General features: G+C 34.1%; 1 pseudogene; it reads right to left on the bottom strand.

Annotated features, from left to right (window-relative positions):
* Positions 1-6,523: 6,523 nt before the first annotated feature.
* On the bottom strand, positions 6,524-8,374 carry LOC141660727 (cytochrome P450 CYP71D313-like; annotated as a pseudogene).
* Between the last annotated feature and the right edge of the window lie 2,940 nt (positions 8,375-11,314).

Genomic DNA, 11,314 nt, shown 5'->3' with positions numbered 1-11,314 from the left:
AAACTGCATGTGATAAGTAATGATTACTGAATACCCGTGCCCATTAATTATCTTTTACTGCTGCATGTCTGACAGGTGTCTGAACGATTACTTTTTCTACCGTGTATAAGTAAAAGAGAGAAAAGATTGTAAAATCTTTTATTTACTTTCATATTTTATCTCTCTCTTTTTACTTTTATTCTCTCTCATCTACTGACGATTTTTCATACAGACATTTTCTCAAACACCTTACAGACAATTTTCTTTCTCATGAATTTATCATGGCACCCAAGGATATAATTTTTGATGGAGCTACGTTTGTTCCTAATAACTTCTCCACTATTCTTAGCAAGTCAGAAGCACCGTCTGAACTTCACTTCATTCAGGACTTTCTTGCTAGTTCTGATATTGGGTATGCTCTGACTGAACCTGAAGCAGTCTCTGGTACTCAAGTACTGGAGTTCTGGAGAAGCGGTGTATAAGATGATGGTGGTGCTCAAGGGTCCCCAAGTATTATTTTTTCATCAGGGGAGGATGAGTATGTTGTGACTTTGTCTACGGTTCGACAAGCACTGCAGCTACCTGAGAAATGTGTCTATTCTACTATTGAAGATCCAGTTCTTCAAAACATGATGGCCAGTCTGGGATATGAGAGGACATTGGCAAAGCTGGGCCAGTTGAAGAGATCTTTCATAAGGAGGGAATGTAGTTTCTTCTTTGATTGCATAACCAAGGCTTTTGCAAACAAATGTTCCAATTTTGATGCAATTCCCATATTCAGCCAACAAATCGGGTATGCTCTCATAAATCGAACCGATTTTGACTATGCAAGTGTTGTCTTAGATTTTATTGGGGACAAAATGAATGAAGATAGATCTACTGTTTATTTTGCTAGATTCTGTTAGCTTATCTATAGTTTCTGTTGTGATAATAAGCCCCGAAATGCTAGTGAATTAATTTCATCATTCAGAATAGCTAAAAGAGCTTTTACTGACTTATTATCTACTGATAATAAGAAGGCTGTGCTAAGACCCCTCTTAATTCCTTTATCTGTCAAACAAGCCTTAATAACCTATGATCCTGTTAAGTACACTGCACTATATCCTGATGTTCAACCATCTGAACCTCATCCATCATCACCTACCACCTCTACTCAACCACCTCAAACTTCTCACCCTCAACCTTCAGATCCTACAGTGCAGCCTTCATCTTCCAAACCTAAGAGGACTAAGAAAGTACCTCCGACACAACATAAGAGAAGGAGATTCATTCTACGAGATGAATCAGATGTTGAGGAACATGTTCCTGTATCAGAACCTGTTGTTCTAGAAGCTGAGAAGGTCTCTTCTCAGGAGGATTTGATATTGGGAGTTCTAGGCCCCTAAAAAGGCTTAGAAAGTGTAATTCTGATGATACAGCTTCTAAAGTCTCCTTAAAAGCTAAAAGATTCAAAAACATTGGCAAAAAGGCCTGAAGATTCTGGTAAAGGAATGAAAGTAGCAGCTAAGGAAGGGGGTCAGGAATCTCTGATCCCACAAGACCCTGTTGAAGCTCACAATTCTCCTAGTGCTGATCCAGACCTTCATGCAACTCATCAATCTCCAGTTCATGCTGATACCCAGGGGCCAAGTGATGAAATTGACATTCATAACTTTGTAGTACCTCAGGTTTTGTATCTAGAAGTTCCACCAACTCAAGTCACTCCACCCCCACAAGACCCTGTTGAAGCTCACAATTCTCCTAGTGCTGATCCAGACCTTCATGCAACTCATCAATCTCCAGTTCATGCTGATACCCAGGGGCCAAGTGATGAAATTGACATTCATAACTTTGTAGTACCTCAGGTTTTGTATCTAGAAGTTCCACCAACTCAAGTCACTCCACCAACAACACCAATTCCTGATGCTGATTTTAATCCAGAATTGCCTACAACACCTTCTCTACATCTAGATACTGAAGATCAGATTTTAGGTGAGCATCAGAATATGGCTGTTGATCAGAACATAGTTAGAGATCAGCACTTAGAGGATGATGTTGAAGACTCCATAACCTCTCATACTGTTCTTTTATTAGAGGATGCTGAAGATGTTGACTCTGTAAGTTCTGATGCTGCAAATATTGATGATACTGGTAATGCTGCTACAATTTTAGATGCTGATTCAGCTGGTCCTTCTGGACATGCACATCTACAAGCTCCTTCTAAAGATGAGATAGTCAAAAAGTTTGTTATAGGGGAAACACCAGTACCTTGGAGTGAAACTCCTAGAGGACATGAGTGGACTAAGGAGTGGAACACAGTTACCTTTGTTTCTACTGAAAAGATTCTTGCTGATCACTTGGCAAAAGCTGATGAGATGCTAGTCAATGATGATTTCAAGACAGCTAAGAGTTATTGCACTTAGTACAAGGCACCTTCAAGGTCAACATTCTGTAACTCAGGCCAAGGTGGACAAGATTCAAGAAACCTTAATTCAGCAAGATACAGTTGTCAAGTTGGACAAAAAAAGGTTTTTCCAACCTTCCTTTGACAAAATTACCAACATTGAGAAAACCCAAGAGAAGCAACTTCCTACGGCTAAAGGCATTGTGATAAAAGAAAGGACAAATCATGTGGCAACCAAGGTCAAATCACAATTGCAGATAGATCCAAGGTCCAAGGGCAAAGAAAAAGTTGGTGAACCTGTAAAGGTTTATGCGCCTCTTATGGATGAAGAAATTTATGATGAAGATGCTAATCTTACTCTGACTTCAAGGAAGATTTCTAAGACAATTTCTGACATGGCTCAAGTTGTTCAGAGTCAAGATATAGTTAGTTCTGATATAACTATGAAGCAAGCAACCTCTGACAAAGCTCAAGTTGGCTTGATATCAGAAGATAAGTCAAAGGAAACCTCTGACATTGCTCATGTTAAATCCTCAAAGTTACTCCTACCAGGATTCACTAAAGCTAAACAGACTCAACCTTTGAAGACTGCAGCAAGTGGTTTAGAACCAAGAGTGGTTACTGGAAAGGAAGCAAGAGATAAATCTGGATTGGGTAGTGCTGATGAAAGAAGAGTGCAGAACACAACAATGATCCAACTTCCTTAAGTGAACCAGGTGTTGGAGCAACTCCTGAAAGATTGAATCAACTTGAATCTGTACAGATGGTCTACCATACCTTCTTGAAAGAACACATCTTGTTATATTTCATGACAGATGGAAGGGTTTACCATATAAGGGAAAATGCTATAACACTGAAGTATTTTGAGGAACTAGAACATGTTTTATTCTTACTTCAAGTGAAGGACAGATTAACAGAAAATGCTATAAATTACTTGAAGACTCAAATTCAGAGACAAAAGAAGCTCTATACTGTGAAGTCTGACAGCACATACTGTCCTAAGTACAGAGATCATAAGGGTGATATTGTTGATATGAAGCCTAATACTGCAAATATCAGAACATATCTTGGTATTAAGGGACTTAAATTCAATCTAGAGTCTGACAAAGCCTATATCATAAGACTAGATCAGGAGTTGAGAAAAGCGAAAATTAATGATTTCAGATATGCTATCTTCCAAACTGGTGAAGATACTGCAGAGCTTAAAGATGCTAAAAGGAGGATGATTGATGAACTCAGATATGCTGAGAGATGTTTGTTAAAGAACTATCTCAGAACAACTCCTGATATCGAAGAGATCAGAAAGTGAAGCCAAGTTAAGATCTACAACTGCTCAAATTCTGATGTATATACAGACTGAAGTTGTTATCAGAAGTTAAAGTTGGTAAATCTTTAAGGACTGTAAGTTGTAGTTATCTAGTCAAATTCTCATGCATTTGTACTTCATGTTTTTTACATCATCAAATATCTGTTGAACTTGTATATTATGCTAATTTACAAGTTGGGGGAGATTGTTAGATATATTTGATAATGTCATGTCTAATATGATTTGTGTTTAGTTTTCAGATCTTACTTAAATAGGACAACTCAATATTTAACTGGATATCAGCACTTATACTGAAGACAGATTTTAAGTTATCAGTACTTAAGGTTCAGAAGATATTTATCAGGAGATAATATCAGGACTTAAAGAAAACTTTCAGATAAGAAAGGCGGCTGATTGAAAGGAAAGAAGATCAAGACAAACGCAAGAAGAGATATGCATGAAGAAGGAATTCTATGAAGAATGGAATACTTGGAAGAAAAGATATCTGATTGATATATTTTAGGAAGCAGAATTATATTCCATATCAATTAGCGAGTATCTTATAACTGTGTAGTATATAAACACAAACATAGGGTTTACACTATATGTGTTATCATTATCGAGAATAATATTCATTGTAACCCTAGCAGCTCTCGTGATATTTTGCTCATCACTGAGAGAGGACAGTTCTACATTGTAACAGAGTTTAATACAATTTGTTTTCTGTTACTTGTGTTCTTTGAATTCGATTTGATTGTGCTATACACTGTATTCAACCCCCTTCTACAGTGTGTGTGACCTAACAATATATTATTATTTTTTAATATATAGATAAAAAGATCGAATAAAGGCCGGTTAAGCTCAATCCAGCCCATCCCACGGGCCTAAAACGGGCCTTATATTTCTTAGGAAGCCCGACCCGACCCGATTTTTAAAAAAGTCTGACCCGATTGGTTTTGAAAAAAAGGGGTTTTTTAAAATTCGGATAAAATCAGGCCCGATGAGCTTTTTGTGCATCTCAGGCTAAAACTATCACTGTTGTGTTAGATGATAAGCTATATTCAACAATTTATATTATTACTATATTCAAATTCTTAAATATATACATACATATGTGAAAATTTTATATGTTAAAATCAATTTAGTTAATATATGATATACAACTGAAAATAAAATATATATTTAATGAAAATGTATCAAATGTAATAGTATATAATATTTATTACAATTGAAATATAATAAAATATTTAAATATGACAAAAAATGATGAACACTACTTATATATTATAAATACATAATTAAATTTGATTTTATTTAATCTGATTTTATTATATTTATTAGTATTTTTCTAAATATCCAATGCATATTAAAAATATATACTGTCCCGAAATTGTATTTTTATTATTTGTATCACCTTCTATACGTAAACCTTATTAACTACTCCCTCCTTTTCAAATTACATGTGCACTTTAAAAGAATTTTTATTTCAAATTAGTTTCCCACTTTAACTTTAAGTTTATGATTTAAAAATTAACTTTTGTCCCCATATCTCAAATTTAGATTTTCAAGATTAACATATTACATTTATTTAATGTAATTAATACACATTTTATTATCAACTTTCACTTTTTTTAATATGTGTGATATTTGATTTTTTAAAAATATACATGTAATTTGAAATGGAGGAAGTTATAATTTATATTTTAGCCAAACTGAATTAGTTACAAAATATTAAAAAAAAAACAAAATATAATTTTGTGCTTAACACGGGCATATTGCTAGTATTTTCAAATAATGAAGTGTGCCTTTCAATTGATCAACATATACATTGCCGGCTACCTAATATCTGTCCCTAATTACGAGTTTAAAAAAGGTGTATATTTTACAAATTAAACAATGTTGTTATAATGAAGTGCCATGGATTTTAGCCATTTCTCTTGTATTGAACGTTAAAAGAATATTGATCTACTTTCTTTCTTAATTTTTGAACATGAATAGGGATGGCAACGGGTCGGGACGGATCGGATCGGGTTTCGTAAGATCTAAATCCGATTCATTATATTTCGGTTCAGATCGGGTTCGGGTTCAGATATGAAAAATAAAGATCCAAATCTGATCCATCAGATTTTTTCGGGTTTCGGTTCGGTTTCGGGTTTAATTCGGATACTATAAAAATAATTAATAATAAATAAATAATTTTTTATTATGATACAAATATGTTAGGTAACACATTTTTTTAATGTTAAAAATACAAAATAATACTTTATACATTGTCAATAAAGGGTTGGTGCAGCTTTCGAGATCTTACTTTCCTAGATGTAGGTTAAAAGTTCGACTCATGTGTGCATTTATTTAACTAAAATCTTAGTACTCTACATATTTAGATAATTCAGTATTAGCGTCAATTATAATAAAATTAGTTATCGATAATTAACTAACGTCCCGGTTATAAACATTAAATTTAAATATTAAATGTATATATATATCATATATTATTATTATGAAATTATGTAAGATAAGATTATGCTATCGGATTTTTTTCGGGTTTTGGGTTCGGATCAAGTTTGGAACGAATTTCGGATTTCAGGTCGGGTATCGGTTCGGTATACCTAAGATCCAAATTCAGATTCAAACTTTTTCGGGTCTAAAAATAAGATCCAGATTCAGATTCAAATCCAAAAAATCGGGTTCGAGTAAATCCAAACGGATCGGAACGGGTCGGGTTTCCGTCGGGTCGGGTAAAATTGCCATCTCTAAACATGAAATAAAATTGCTGGTAACAGATAACATTTCAAACTCCCTATTTGTAAGATTATTTCACGCATCAGTTCAGTTAGCAATTCAATTTTGTGACCTTAACTAGTGGCAACAAGCGTAAGATTATTCTTTCTCTTGCGAGTAGCTGCATTTGTCTCATCCATGTCTAAATCTTTTAGCTTAATTTATTAGGGAGCTTCCAATCAGAGGAGTGAAGTAGTTGAGCTAGTGGAAGCTCAACTGTAGCTACACCGAACGAGATTCGCGCACACATCCTCCGACCAGCGCCAAATGGAAGAAACTCAAAGTTAGCTCCAATATAATCAACTGAACTATTATCGAACCTCTCCGGTATAAAACTTTCTGCATCAACCCAATACTCAGGATCTCTTCCAATGGCCCCTACGTAACCATACAGGAATAGTGTATCCATTAATCTCACATTCTTTTCGACATTCTCTTGCGAGCAATAGGGGGCAGGTGGATGTAAACGTAGAGTTTCTTTTACCACAAGTTTTAGGTAACTCATTTTCTGTATATCGTCTTCATATATTATATCTTTTCCTTTCACTACGTCCCTTACCTCAGATTGAAGCTTTTTCATTACCTTCGGATTTCTCATCAACTCTGACATTGCCCATTCAAGTAATGCCGAAGAAGTCATCATATGTACCAAGAGGACATCTATAATAAAACTGAGTTGCATATACAAGAAACTTACCAAGACAAGGCCCTGGATGTCACAATAGAAAATGGGAAACCCAAGGCTATGACTGTCACTGATTCTCAAAAGTACGTTGACCAAATCTTCCTCTTCAGCATCGATTTTCAGTTCTTTTTTTCATCCTGCCTAACTTATCATTATGCACTTTGATAATACCATCAAAGATAATATCAAACTTTTTCCTTATCTTTTTTAATGCAGGCTTAATCTCACTAAGTGTCAGAAGAAATATCAATTAAGGAAATAAATAAGCCAAGAAAAAACCTGAACCGAGGTAAGCCATTTCTTCAACTAGCTTAATGAGCTCATCTTGGTACTTGCATGTATGTCCAATCGTAGCTCTACAAGTTACTGCATTAGCCTATGCAAAAACCTTATGACTTACATTAACTAAAGATGATCCCGAGGATAATTCGATGGATTAAGCTTCCATGTCTCGCCCTCACGAATTGAATGAAAAGGCCTCACTTTATTTGCACTTGAAAGTTCCAAATTGCAAATGTTTCGCATCTTCCACCAATAATCACCATAAATAGCCAGGACTATGTCTCAACAATTTGCTAAAACAATATTGCCTAGTAACATTACTGGTCTTTCCGTTAATGGAAGGTCCTGCATTCTTAGTACTTGTTTGGAAACACTTGGAATTGGTATCACGATAGCGGAAATTTCACCGAGTTGGAGGTGCATGAGAGGTCCATATTTTTCAGCTAGTTTTCTGACAATGCGGTGTGGAATTTTTCCTGCCACTTGGAATAAATTTCCTAAGATTGGTAGCTTCAATGGCCCTGGAGGAAGATTAGATTTAGAATAAATTTCCTAAGATTGGTAGCTTCAATGGCCCTGGAGGAAGATTAGATTTAGAATGTCATTTTGATTTCTTCACTATATGAAATATAAGTGTTGTACCCAAAATTAGGCTTGGGTCGTTTTTATGGTTCACGAAGGAATTGGTTTAGATATCGTGGTTTACTAGGCCTGCTGGGAGAAGGTACGGTAAGAGAAGCTCATCAAAGGTTATGAGAATGAATATAAGTCGGCTGGAAGTCTAGGGTTGCCATGAGGGGGTACTAGCAAAATTTTTTTCACGGTTTTTCATAGACTTTCTCTCAAGCTTTCTCGAAGGGTTTCCTTGCATGGTTAAACGGAGGGGTTCCTATAAATTGGTTGTTACCTTGAGATTCATATAAGGCCTGCCTGCTGGGGTTTCTTCATAGGCATTCATGAAGGGGTTCTTTACAGGCCTTCCCGAGGGGTTCCTCTACGACTGTGGAAACCCTAAATAGGTAGTGGTTTGCTTGGAAACCCTCTCAGTTGGAAAGGATGGGAATATGGATTCTATCAGGATTCTACTACTGGAGAAAGGATATACATGACAGTTATAAATCCATACAAGAGATATATATGGAACAATATATTTGATGGATATTTATGATAATTATATTGATACATAAGGTGTAAAAACCCGAATTTATGGCATCGATAAAAGACCTTTATAAACAGTAGTCTTGCGGGATAATAAAAACTTTTGCGACCATGCCATATACGAGTTTTTAATTTAAGTTTTCGAGTTCATATTGTGATTATACGTACTAAATGAGTGTATGCAAAAGTCGGGAGTTTTCGAAGAAAACCAATAGCTCAAGTGATATTATTTTACGAGCCATCAAGGAATAAGAGAATTATACTACGACCAAGAAAATCTTGAGAATTATAATTTCATAACTCATAACCAAGTACGAGCACTAGAAATGGTAATGATTTACGATAAGCGAAATTATTCGACGTAACATTTACGGGAATTGATTTAAACGTACGTGAACGAATGCGAGATAATATAGGATGGCAATGGATCAAGTGATAACCTAGGAAAATTAAGTATTTATAAATTTATCGAACAAGTAATAAATTAGGAAGCTAGTTATAAAATAAATAAATAACAAATTTCAATAAACATTAATTCAAAGAGTTTATCATGCAAGCTTTGACAAATGAGACACCTAGCTAAGCCTAGCCTTTGAAAATATGATGCATCTTGTCCTACACACTTTCTATATTCACAAGAAGCCTATTTCCACCACATTTCCAAGAAGCAAGCAAGGAAATTCTCTCTCTCTCTCGAAAAACTCAATGCTGATTTTCAAGAATACCATGGAAAGAAAATTCATATCTCATGATATACTCATTCAAAAGTCACCAAATTTTAACCAAATATTCCTCATATCATGTACAAGGTACGTTAAAAATTTCATGACAATTGGATTAGGATAGAATAGTCAAATCATTGCTCAAAATTGGTGGTGAATAGTAACTCTGAAAATCTCTTTTTATTTTCTTGATTTTCATGGCATGATTTAGGATCCTTAAGCATAACCAATCCTTCCCAAGGTTCAACCATAAAGAAGAGGACCTACCAAGCTACCAAGAAAGGTATAAATCTTCATCCAAACTTTGTTTAAATTTTAAGTTTCAAGAAAAGTAAAATCTTGGATATAAGTATGGTTTTGATGATTGATTTGATATTATCTTGATGTTAAGTTAATTAGTTTTAATATTGATGATTGTTGCCTCAAGAACATGATGTTCTTGAGAGGATTTAGTGTTGAGATGATTATTTGATGATTGTTGATGGTGGTATAATGATTTAAGACATAAACGAAACTCAGATTGTAATCGTAACCTCGTTAAAATGAACAAAACTCAACTTAAGTTTCTGCAGAAGTTCCCGAATGTATAAACTCAACCCCGTTATCGGAAAATAATTTTCAAATGATGTGTTCTAAATTTTGTCTAGATCGCGCACGCGAAAACGGTGCGTCAATTAAGTTAACTCTTTGAGAGATATCAACATTTTAGTAAAAGCGGTTTGAATAGTAGAACTCCGTAGTTGACCGAACTTTTATAATGCTTTTCACCTATTTAAACTCATTTTATCAAATCGAACTTTTATGATAAATATTACAAGCACTCAAGAAGCTCCTTGAGGTGGTTTCATATTAAAATATTAATTTTAATGATTTATTAAAAATGTTAGAGTGCGAGTCGCGTAATAGTAACATTCGGTAAAGTCAACTCTGGAAGTCCACTTTGACCATCCGTTTCGACCAAAATTGATACTTATTCCGAGTCGGTCGAATATTAAAAATTATGAAGTACTGAACTTATTAGAAATATAAGTTGGTGATGAGAGTAGGAATACTGATTAAGATTATGATGTTTGTTGATTAGAAAACCCGGAACAAGAGGAAGTCGGGAAACGTATCTTGGACTTCAGGCAAGTTTTCAAACCCTACCTTTTTGAAACTATTGTGTTGTGTTTGTTTTCAAATAATGTCGATATGTACATCATGCTATATTTATGATGTTTTACGAATTATGTTATATAATATCATACGATATGATAATGATTTTGGTATATGTATATTACCGAATTTTAATCAATAACGCTAGAGAGTAGCGTTGTATATATAAGGAGTATATTTTAGACCGATGATCGGTCAGTATAATTTGATGAAAACCCGGAAGTATTCCAGAGGTGTTTTATTTAAGAATATTAACGATTTGAAGTCCGTACTTGTTTTATCCCACGGGACTCGGTGTCCACTTGTGAAGTATTAAATACCTCGAATATATTTAAAACGATTTCCAAAGATCGTATTCCCTCGACTACATTTAATTACTTGAGCAACGTATATTATTTCAAGTTATTCATTCAATATAAGAGAAATATTCTCCAATGATTATTTATTTCAAACCTGATTAAGTATATTATTAAAGATTACTTTAATTATTTAAACATAAATTAGTTGAGGAATATTATTTCAAATATTTTTAAAAAAACATAATCATTCGAGGTCTAATTATTTAATAATTATTATTTAATTATTAATTATTTATTTAATGATTTAATATGATTTAAAAATCATAAAACCTATTAAAAAATACTCCTGGTTTTCAGGAAAATCATACGAATACTTTCAGATCGTCAATGAATTTATCTCGACTTACTTTAAATATTTTGACTATAGTTTTAAAAGAAATCCCCCTTATATATTTATCTGTTGACAACGGTCAACTCACATTATCTTGGTACTTTCTCCGAAAATTCTCGGAAGTACATATATATACATACAAATCAAAGTGTACCTATCAACAAGCAATATGC

The sequence above is a fragment of the Apium graveolens genome, chromosome 5 (assembly GCF_009905375.1).
Source record: "Apium graveolens cultivar Ventura chromosome 5, ASM990537v1, whole genome shotgun sequence".
Lineage (NCBI taxonomy): Eukaryota > Viridiplantae > Streptophyta > Magnoliopsida > Apiales > Apiaceae > Apium > Apium graveolens.
The sequence above is the reverse complement of the archived record's forward strand: the minus strand, read 5'-3'. Positions and strand labels throughout refer to the sequence as shown.